At 40.2% G+C, this 11,896-nt stretch overlaps 1 long non-coding RNA gene across 1 annotated transcript in view; it reads right to left on the bottom strand.

Moving 5' to 3' along the window:
• Window positions 1-3,558: 3,558 nt before the first annotated feature.
• Window positions 3,559-11,896, bottom strand: part of LOC122477805 — a 28,188-nt gene continuing 19,850 nt past the window's right edge. Inside the window, exon 3 of the long non-coding RNA XR_006295768.1 lies at window positions 3,559-11,849. This is a non-coding gene — a long non-coding RNA (uncharacterized LOC122477805). The remainder of the gene's footprint in view (window positions 11,850-11,896) is intronic.

Genomic DNA, 11,896 nt, shown 5'->3' with positions numbered 1-11,896 from the left:
AAAAAATATACACAAAATAAAAGATATAGTAGAAAAGAATTAAAAAATATTTTTAATAAAAATTGTAAATAAATATGAATTTTTTTTCATTTTCTGTATTTAAGAAAAAAGGAAAGAAATGAAATAGAGAAAAAAGATTAAAAAAAAGGAAAAAAGATCGTTTGAAAATTTGAAAAAGTGAATTATCCTTAGTAGACTCAAATAAAATGATGGAAGTAAAATAGAACTTGAAAAAAAATACATAAAAGCCAAAACTATAGTAATAAAAATTAAATAAAAATATTTTAATAGAAACTTAAAGTAAAAATGAAGTTTTCTCTCTGCATTCAAGAGAAGGAAAACAAATGAAAAAGCAAAAAATAGAAAAAAAGAAAGAAAAAAAGGAAATTGTTTGAAAATTTGAAAAGGTGAATACACTGAAGTAGACTAAAATACAATGATGGAAGTAAAGTAGAATTTGAAAAAAATTTACACAAAAGTAAAAAATACAGTAATAAAAATTAAACAAAAATATTTTTAATAAAAATTGAAAATAAAAATGATTTTTTCTCTTTCTGTATTCTAGAAAAATAAAAAAAAATTGTAAAAGAGAAATAGAAAAAAAAAAAAAGAAAGAAAATTGTATAGATGAACCTGCTAACAGATTGAAGTAGGACTGAAATTGCTTCGTTTTCACCTAGAAGTCAGTCTGTGTAGCTCTTTATAGTCCATAAATTAAGGTGGCGGTGAGACTTTTGTTCTTGAAGAGCGAAGTAGGCCCAGTTGGGCGGGGTTCAGTGTAACAGCACCCCTCTCCACTAGATGGCTCCACTAGCCCACTGGGGTGGATTCTTGAGGCACTTATATATGTGTGTATGCCCATGTGCGGGAGTGGTGAAAATGGCGCCACCCAGCTACCCAGTCTGTTCTCTTGGATCGACAATCATGCACCTGTCCTCTGTTTTCAGCTCTTGTCAACTCCCCGCTTTTTCACTCTCCGTGACCAGGCCCCAGGCAGTACCTCTCTCCCAAGTTTTGTCTCAGATGCGGCTGTTTTTCCCTGGCCCCTTACTTCCGAAGGACTGTGGCTTTGACCCGTTCCACCCCTCTGCGGGAGGGTCTCACCGAGCAATGGCCAAATGAGCCATGGCCGAATATCGGCTGCACCCAGGAACGCCTGATGGACCCTTTCATACATTTTTCACAGGAGGGTCAGCTCCCTACCTATTCCTCTTATACCTGATAATAGAACCAGTTGTTCCTCTGTGAACAAGTGTTCATTCTCCTCACAATAGGTCTGGAGTAAGTATCAACCTGCCCATTTCATACATGGCCCATCACATGGTGACACACACCTCCAAAGGGGCATCTTCTTCATTTTCTACTTGTTACTTTTTTCCAATGAAAACACATGACTTTTAGAAACAGAAATAAAAACTTTTTTTATACCAGATTATGAAACAATAACTGTCACCATCCCAGTGTTCTTTGAAAAATTCACAGGTCAATAAAAAGTCTGAAATAATATATGCATAATTTTATATCCTACTGATGCCTACATCTATATCTCATGTTTATTAAATGTGAAAAAGATGTCTACTGTGTGCCTGGCACTATCAGTCCAATTTTACACCTGCATCCACATCACTCCTCTACTGGTATCTAGATGTGGATAACTGAAAATGCCCACAAGGAGCAGGATGGATGTTAGTGCCCACCCAATGATGTATGGCCTCAAATAGTCTCCATGCTAAGTAGTTTTGATCAACCTTGATCTTGAAGCCTGGAAACCGAGATCTAAACAGAAAATACTTGGTTGAAGGTAAAGGTTTTGCCTTGGGAAACTGAGGTGACTTGTAACCCAGACCTCCATTGTCTTCAATAGCACTCAGAGGATACTACCTTCTCCAGAGGAGACCTCACTCCCAGAGAGTGGAAAGTGAAGTAACAGTTGTGTGCCTTCAGTCTTGGTTTTCTCATGGGTGTCAATAGAAGTGCTAGTTTCTCTTTGGTCTGTGGTCAGGTTGCTTGGTAGATTTTGGAATTGATTTTGTGTTTGTCTTATCCCTAGGACGGTAGTCCCTCCCATTTAGTCCTCTGAAGATTACATTTAGTACCCTGAGGGTTCATCTGATGTGGAGACCCAGACCCACACCCACAGGAGAAAGAGTACAGAAGGAGTTATCAAAGACAAGCACAAGACTGGAACCTGATCTCAACATCTAATTTTCTTGACTTAGTCACATGTTTTTCATACATTTTTCACATGATGGTCAGCTCCCCCCCTGTTCCTCTTATACCTGATATACCAGTATGACCCAAATCTATCCTCTCTCTTCTGTCCACAGAAATATGCCTAGTGAAGTTCCTCCTGAACCAGTGGTGGAGGAAACGTTCCCAATTATGATAAACATCCAAAAGCATTTAGTAAGGAAAATAACAAAACTATAACTGAGTAAATTGTAAAGGTCTAATTAGCTGTATTAAATAATTAATGGATTAGGTACCAGTACATCAAGCAAATAGAGGGGTGCTCCTATGAGATGTACAAAATGGAAGGTTTTAATACAAGGAAGGTGGGACAGGAAAGTGATTAGTAAGAGAAAAGGATTGTTACTGCAAGGTGACTTTTCTTTAGAGGAGAAAAGCAAGGGGATTAAGTGTCCTTACAAAAGAGGCCCCTACACCATCAATCCACTAGGCACATGAAGGAAGGCAAGGCCCAACAATTAGCGACTGTTGAACTCTGACTTCTGTTTGAAGAGTAACACATTGGACATAATATTCTTTTGTGGGCAATAGTAGCCATTACCAGCATTCCTCATTGACTGGATAAGATTACATTTCTGGGGGAGGTTGATGTAAAAGACACGAGGATCAAAGAGCAACTCTTAAACCCTGTGTGGCTAACATTGCCATTAATCTATGGGGTAGAGATTTACTTCAACAATGGGAGGCATATATTAATATCCCACGTGTATCTACTCAAAATAAAAATATGATGTGTGCCATGGGATATGACTCACTGAAGGGATTACATACAAATCAGCAAGGTTCACTGAAGCATTACTTACAATAGTTAAGATATGGAAACAATTTCACTGTCCATCAATGGATAAATGGATAGGGAAGATTTGATATATGCAATGGAATATTTTTCAGCTATAAAAAAGAATAAGATCTTGTCATTTGTAACATCATGGATGGATATCAAGGGCAAAATGCTAAATGAAATAAGTCAGACAAAGAAAGATAAACAGCATATGACCTCACATGTGGAATTTAAAAGAAAAAAAAGGAAGCTGAAAAAAGACCTCATGTATTTAGAGAACACATTGGTGGTTGCTTTAGGCAGTGGCCAAGAAGTGGGCAAAAATGGGAAAGAGGTCAAGAGGTACAAACTTCCTCTTATAAAATAAATAAGTCAAGAGGTACAAACTTCCTCTTATGAAATAAGTAAGTCATGGGGATGTCATGTACAGCATGGTCTTATCGTTAATAGTGTATTGTGTATGTGAAAGTTGCTAAGAGAGTGCATCTTGAAAGTTTTCATCACACACACAAAAATCTGTAGCTATGTAAAGTGATGGATGTAAGATAGATTTATTGTGGTGATTTTTTCATAATACAAATATAAATGTCAAATTACTATGTTGCACACACAAACGAACAGTTTTAGGGGATGGAGTGTTTCCTCTTCTTCACCATAATCAGGTAACTCATCTACAAATAAATGGTACTAAAGCTAACCCAGCATATAATATGTGTACATTTCCTTCCTTGTTGCACCAAATCCCAATGATGTCTATGAGTTGTTCACGGTTAAGTCATCTCTTTTGCTATGAAGAGACCGCAGGAGTGACCCCACACATATTTGCTGAAGTTTCACAATATTACATGTTGGATATGTTTTATTGGTTTGTTCACTTCTCCTCACAATAGCTGTGTAAGGTAAATTTCAATTGCCCACTTTGCAGAAGACCCACTGCAGGGTCATACACATCTACACAGAGGCATCTTTTTCATTTTCTACAGTTTATCTTTTCCCAATTAAAAGACATTATTTTAGATAACAAGACAAAAATTTTCTTAAAACCGGTTGAAACAATGACAAAATTGTGACCCCAATGCTCTGAAAAATTTCTATGTGTATAAAAAGAATGAAAGAACATACACATAGTTTCATTTCCTACTTACACCTACATCTATGTCTCACATAATTAAATGTATATTAGATGTCTACTGTGTGCCGGGCACTGTCCATCCAATTCAACCACTAGTATCCACATCTTATTTCTCTTGATACCTCGACTGGATTACTCAAAACGCCCCCGGAAACAGGATGGATGTTAGTGCCCACCTCATGGGGTGGTGACATATTACCTCAAGTGGACTCCATCCCATGAAAGTTTAGTCTAAGCTTGACCATGACTCCTGGAAACCTGGGTGACTTCACAGGAAATAATGCAGTTGTGGGTGTAGGTTGAAAGTTGAAAGTTACTAAACTGTTTCATATTAGTGACCGATTTTCTAGAGACCACCTGTACAATTTTCTGAAGGACATTTTACTCCCTAGGTTCAGTACATTGCCAATGATATCTAAAAACCTCTATGGAAATCTAGTCAAATGAATATGATGGTATTTTTAATGTGTCAACGTGGGAAGACCATAGTGTTCATATACTTGTTCAAGCATTGTTCTGGATATTTCTGTAAGATGCCTTTGAGTAAGATTTACATTTGAATGGGTACACTTCAGTAAAGCAATTAATCCTCCATTAATGTGATTGGACCTCAAATGATAAATTGAAGTCCTGAATTGAACAAAGGGTTGATCTCCCTTGAGTCAAAGGGAATTCTGCCCAAAGACTGCCTTTGACTTCACATCAGCACCTGTTGTTCCCCAGCAGACAATATTCAGATTCCAACTCTCTTTCCTGAGTCTCCAACTTGTCAAAGTTTCCTATCAGATTCTGCCTAGCCTCCACTTCCTCTTGACTCAATTCCTTAATATAAATTTCTATCTATATATCAGCATCTCATTGGTTCTGTTCCTCCAGTAACCTCTGACTACTATAGGTGCTAATAGTCAAGTATCCTGTCTGTCCTTGAGTAATGTGTGCTTTCAACCAAAGATATTCCCCGGCAACATTTGGATATTAACAGTTAAGTGAAAATATAATGCCTAGAAATAGTAATAAAAACAGTCATTGACAAGAACATCAAAAAGTATGAATTACATAGGCATACCCTATGTAAAACATGGAGGCCCACAGATGTGCAAGACCTGTACTCAACACTGCTAAACATTGCTGAGAGAAATTAAACAGTGGCCTAAATAAATGGAGGGACATGTCCTCTTGAGGGGTCAGAAGACTCAGTATTGTTAAGATGTCTATTCCCTCAAACTGATGTATAGATTCCATACAATACCATGGAGATGGGTTAAGATGGTGGAAGAGGAGGGCAACCCTAAGCTTCCCTCGTCCCTTGAATACAGCTAGATAAATATCAAATAATTCTGAACACCCAAGAAATCAATCTGAGGATTGAGAGAACAAACCTGCACACCTACAAGTAGAAAAACAACGACCCTGGGGACGGCAGGAACCGTGGAGAGTTGGTTTGGGGGAGAAATGAGCCATCGGTGCTGTAGAGGGGAGGGAGCCCTGATCACAGAGAGAGGATTGAGAGAGTAATAAAAAATGTGTAGACATGCATAGGGGATTGCACAAGAAAACTCTTCCCTAAAGCCATTAACTGGGTGGAGGAGAGGGGTTAAATACCGCACATTTTTAAGGAAGCAACAGAGTACCAAGTCTTAAGATTTAGAGGTCTGTGCCATCGACAGGGTCACACCTGGTGGGTTTAGTGGTATCCCAGTGGAGAAGGAAGGTGAGGACCCAGGAGCGGGCAGCATGGTCTGAGAATGCCCTGGGTCACACTGGGAGAAACTGTACCAATCTTGGAGTGCATTTAGGAAGGGGGCACTGCCTCTCTGGAGACAAAAGAACCTATGGGTGCCATTAACCTGTGTGATTCATCAGCATAAGAACAAAGATGCCTGGTGAGGGCAGTGAGCCTTGGTGCCATCTTTCTGCTATGCTTTACCACAAACTCCAAGCCCTGCAGGGTCACCCAGCTATTTTCTGGGACAAACCAACACTCAGCCACAGCACAGCAAGACCCTCTCCTAAAGTATCAGTGCAGGTCTATGCCATGGGGGTCTCTGAAGTTTGGAGTTTTGAGACCCAACTGTGCCTGAGATAAAACATGAGAGTACTGTGTTGCCTGGCAGGCAGACAGCTGAAATAAAGACAAGATTAAGGCAGGGATATGACAGCAGCCAGGGACACAAGAGGGGTGATTGTTTGATCTTATGTTCAGGCTTTCTATGGAGTGGCAGGCCCGAGCGCCCTGCTTCAGAGACAAGAGAGCAGGGCAACACCATTTCCCCCCCTCCACACCCATCAACACTGACTTACTTCAGTGAGCAAACAGTGCCACCAGGTGAAGGCCAGAGTCGCTCCCTGGAAGTGCATCTCCATTAGGGCAAGTCCCGCCTAAGAATCAACACAACAGGCCCCACCCCTAGAAGTCCAACACAAGCCCCTCACATACACCAACTCTACTGGTGAATCATAGAGTGCTTCAAAGCTTGAACTCTATGGGAAGCATGATCTAGGTTCCTTTGGGTTTTATTTACAAATTTTTTGAGTATAGGAAAAGCAATTACTTATTTTTAATGATTTATTTCATTATTAATTGATTGATTGATTGATTGATTTGGATCAAACTTCTCTAAGAAGGAGAACAACCCACACCAAGGATCTACATTCATGTTTTTTTTTTAATTGACCTCAAAATCACAAGATGGAGGAATTAACCCCAAGAGAGAGAACAGGCATTTAATCAATTCACATTAAGATGCCTGAAAGGGAATTTCAAACAAAAATTATAAGGATAGTAGCTGGGCTTGAAGAAAGCATAGAGAATCCCTTAGAGAATCCCTTACTGAAGAGATAACTAAAAACTAGTCAGGTTGAAATAAAAAATGCTATAACCAAGATGCAAACCTGAATGAATGCCATGACAACGAAGGATGCACAAAGCAGAGGAGTGAATCAGTGATGTAGAAGATAAAATTATGAAAATAATGAAGCTGAAAAGAAGAGGGAAAGGGAAGTATTGGATGGTGACTGCAGACTTAGGGAAATCAGCAAATCTTTAAGACAGCTCAAAAGCTGTTGCAGGGAGTATGGCCAGAATCGCAAAAGATGAGTGTGCAAACAAAATTCAGTTAAGTGAAGGTCCTCATTCTTGAGTCTGAATGAGGCCCTGACTCCAGAATGAAGCTTCTTTTTATTAGGATAATTGCTAAAGACTATGTGCATAAAGTCAGCTAAGCAAGTGTGTTAATCAACCTAATGGTTTAGCTTTTCAAGGTTGAATTTCGAGTTAATTGGTTTCTAGAAGACTAAGGAAGGCTCAGGTGTGAGGGAGGATCCATCCCTGGACAATGTTAATGGCTCTAGGCATTCCTTATGAGCAGCAGCCATGTTCAGCTGTGTAAACATGTCCTAAGGCCTTGCACCTTCTCCAGCCCTTCCCTTTTGAAGTCTTTTCCCTTGATGCTTCTCTCCTGCATCTCCCACCAAAAGCCAATGCTCAAGAGACAAGTGACAGTGAGAAAGGAAAAGTTGCCCTATTCAGGAAGCCAGCAACCTGGGAAAATGGCAGAATAACTTTGCAAAGACCATCTTCCCTGTCCAGGAAAAGCAGAAGGTTTTTTAAGGGGAAGGTGCGGGGAAATGGTGAGGGGTATATGCAGAAGAAGCTGGTGCTCAGCAGTTAATCATTTGTGCTTGAAAGGCTTCCACATTCCTCTGAAGCAATTAATCAAGGCACTCAGGTATCTCTTATTGAGGACACCATGGTCAGTGCACTAAGTATGTATGTAAGTATGTTACAATTATGTATAAGTATGTCATAAGTATGTTTAAAAAGTTCCATTTGTTGTTGACCCTAACTTTCATCATAATCACTGATTTATCTCTTTCTTAATCACTGTCAGCTGTTGTGTAGTGTGGACTGTACAGAAGTTCCCTATCAGAGAACAGGGTGTTCACCCTCCATTTCTCCAACCTTGTAGAGGCTGCTCAGACCTTCTTTTCCTCTCTATCATTCCCTGTCCATGACACAAGACATAGCTGCCCAAATCCAGCTCTGACACCCCCATCCTCTCTGAGTCACCTACCCGTGTCTAACCTGTACCACCCTTGGAATACCTGCCACTGATTGTCAAGGTGCACTACTGCCACCAGGTGTTCAAAGTCTGCAGGCTCTGGAATAAAGAACTCTATAATCTTTTCCAAAAACTGCAGAAAAAAAATTGACACAATAGAGCATCAGTTCTTGATAAAAACCCTTAAGAAAGTAGGGGTAAGAGGGAACATACCTCGACATCATAAAAGCCACATATGAAAGGCTCACAGTTAATATCCTCCTCAATGGGGAAAATGGAGTATATGTTTTAACAATTTTCCTTTACACCTACAAGGGTTTTTTTTTTCTTTTTCAGAAAAAATTAAAATTCTCTTGTTTACGTACAAAACCTGGGTTTAGGGGATATTATTGTTACGTTTTTATTCCTTGCAGACACTTCTTAGAAGAGAAGTTTAATGATGGTGGTACTTTGGTGCCATCTTATGACAAAAGCCTGAACTGCTGTTGAACATCACAGGAAAGATAAGAGGGAGGGACTATGACTCAAACCTACCAGAGCTTCTGAAAGTCAGAATGGAAAGAGGGTAATTTATTGGGTACAGCATATTGAGGGCCTCCCACTAAGTATTTCATAAAAAATGGAATCATACTATATGTGGCCCTTTGCATAGTTTTTTTTTTTCTTAGTAAAACATTAGCGACATTTATTACACATGCCTATAAAGACCAACTTCTGTCTCCATCTGTATAATCGATTGCTTTTCAGCAATCAGGCACCTGTAAGATGGGCCTCAAAAGCTACTGCACAACGTGTAGTTGCTGATGGAATGCAATTCTACTTGCTAAATTTCTTTGCCCATGATGAGTCAAAGGAGCTTCTCATCAATAGTGTTTTATATATTCATGTCAAATAAAAGATAATGGAACTGTTAATAAATGAATAAATGCCTGAGTATAATAAGCCAGATAAAAATAAAATGCAACGATTGACACAAAGTTACAGACAATCAAAACTAATCTATTGACAAAAAAACTAAATAGTTGCTTGGGGACATGGCATGTTGAGGGAAACTGTGGTCCATGAGTACTGAACTTAAAACGTCACGTACCAGGAATATAATCATACTGACATTTAACAACTTCTGATTTGTATAAGGGAAAATTCTGGGTATCATGATAGCAGGGAAGACATGTTGGTAATTATTATTATAAAAATTCCAAAGTCTTGTAAGTGACACTTTTAACTCACACTACAAAAATTTTAGGCCCTTAATTTTTTTCTTTGTAGTATGGGTAAAACCAAGCAAACCAGGAAAGAATCTGTGTTAAGATCTCAAGTTGCTACGATCCCTTCTAAATGCCTATTTTCACATTGTTCTGAGGAAACATAGAATTCATTAATTATTATTTATGCAATCAGAAAAAAATATATTTATTGCAAGTGCATGTTAATGATCAAGTCATTTTCAGGTGCACGATTTGTCCCTTTCAGACAAATGAGGAATTCTCTAAGATGGGCCTCAAGATTTACTAACACACCTGTTGGTGGATTGAAATTCCACCTGCTAAACTTCTCCTCCCATGACGTGGTTTAAGTAGTTTCTCTGCTTTTAGGTTAGTTTTTGAACCTTACAAGAGCTATTCCACAACATGCTTTTGTTCAGGTCTATGAACTCACTTGTGCCAGGCATCATATCCCACCAGGAATGTGAAATGTTAGTGTCTCCTGAGGACTGTTGTCCTTGAATATGGGGTAGAGGTTTCAGCAGCCACCAGGACTCAGATCCTCATAACCTGTCTCCTTCCGGCACCTGATAAGAGCGTGGCCAATGGAATGAAGTTCTGAAGAGGGAGAGACAGATCCAGCTATCGCTATGATTTGCAAGAGTAACTATGTGCCCAGCAGCATGCTAGGCACTAGTCTAGTGACACTGACATTGATACTGATGCAGTCAAGCTGAGTCCAAGAACCCAGGGAACGGTACCACAGGACCAGCCAAGAGGGTCCTTGGCTTCAAAAGTGGTAGAAATCAAACGTTAGCTGGAGAAAGTGCTAACAGAGTTTATCAAATAGCATGAATGACAGAAAATAGCACAGTGCCTGGGGGAGACTCAGAAAGGAAAGGAGAATGAGCCTTGTCATTGCTTTGGGCTAGGAGTTTGTATTTAAAAAGGGTTTAGGGTACACGTTCCAGGGGAATCCATGGTAGTGTCCAATCAAAGGCAAGCGTCAGGTGAACAATAGGTGTTATTTCATAAAGTACCAAAGGTAGGGGTATTGATGCCATCGTCAGCTGAGGTTTGTTTGAAGCCAATGTCCTGGAACATGTTTTGGATCTGGCTCTTCTTAGGTGTTATCAGGTGTCTGGGGCCTTCGACAAATCTCAGAGAATGATTAACTTTCTTGCTTCCCCGTTGAAGTGAGAACATAGCTCTTTGTCTTATTCAGAGGCCAAATGTGGAGCCTGGCAGGCTAAATGGGGCCTGGTAGAAAAACCACTTGTAAAATGGAGCCTCTTCAGCTTCCCTACTTCACAACAAGTGGGCTGTGATCATAACAACTACATGTTACAATGAACTTGTCACCGGGCCTTTTTCTTCTATCCCCTAACAACAAAGAAGAAAAGAAGTAACAAGTGGCCTGAAATCATACAGGCATTCATGATCCTGCAGTAATCACAGGGCCAGGGACTTGGTCATGTGTATCACCGAGTGTTCTCGGCGACCCTGTGGGTGAAGCATTCACACCCCCATTCTGCAGAAGGGAAGCCAGGTGCATAGTCATTATCTGCCTTCCCTCCCGCACCCCTGCCTTCACAGGACAGTAGCTCCAGGACACCCCTGGAGCAGGACCCACACTCACTGGACCCAGACCAGACCCCAACAGGTTTACCCATGAGACACTCTGGGTGCCGAGCTCCAAAGAAGGAAAGAGGAGACTTGGACCTGGATTCCTTTGTCTCCCCAGACTCTGGGACAGATCAGCTCCACTGAGGGGACCCACACCTTCAGCTAAGCTCCAAACACTTGAAGGCCCCTCTTCTTCCCAATCCGTCTCTGTATTGAAAAGTCATCATGGTTGTCACAACAGAGTCACGTTTCTATGGCAACCATGAAGTGTATGCCGGTCTTCCACACTCGAAATGCTTCCCATCTTGCAGCCATCGGTTCCTGGGTCTTGAGAAGCTGCATCCCCTCAGCCACCCAACACTACGGCTTTAGACAGCTGCATGAACAGCTCTGCCCTGGGACGTAAAAATCCAAGACTTTCCAAGGCATGTTTGAAATAATCCTGTATCCATCCACCCATTCATTCAGTTAACAGGCACTATGACCAAATTCTACACCACCCCTTGGTTAAGGTTTAGGTTTCGCCAAAATAGAAATAAAGACCAAGCATCTGAATAGGGTGGTGTGGTAAATTCAGATGTTAAATCTGAAAAGATATGGTTCTTTCCCATGAAAGAACCTTAATTCCAACATTCCAAGTTTTTATAATTGATCATTTAAAATTATGCTTTAGGTGGGTCTGGGTGGCTGCATGGGTTAAGTGTCCAAGTGTCCAACTCTTTATCTCATCTCAGGTGTTGACCTCTGGGTTGTGAGTTCAAGACCAGCACTGGGGTTTGCCCTAGATGTGAAGCCTAGTCAAAAAAAAAAAATTTAAATAAATAAATAAATAAATAAATAT

This window comes from Prionailurus bengalensis, chromosome X, assembly GCF_016509475.1.
Source record: "Prionailurus bengalensis isolate Pbe53 chromosome X, Fcat_Pben_1.1_paternal_pri, whole genome shotgun sequence".
Lineage (NCBI taxonomy): Eukaryota > Metazoa > Chordata > Mammalia > Carnivora > Felidae > Prionailurus > Prionailurus bengalensis.
The sequence above is the reverse complement of the archived record's forward strand: the minus strand, read 5'-3'. Positions and strand labels throughout refer to the sequence as shown.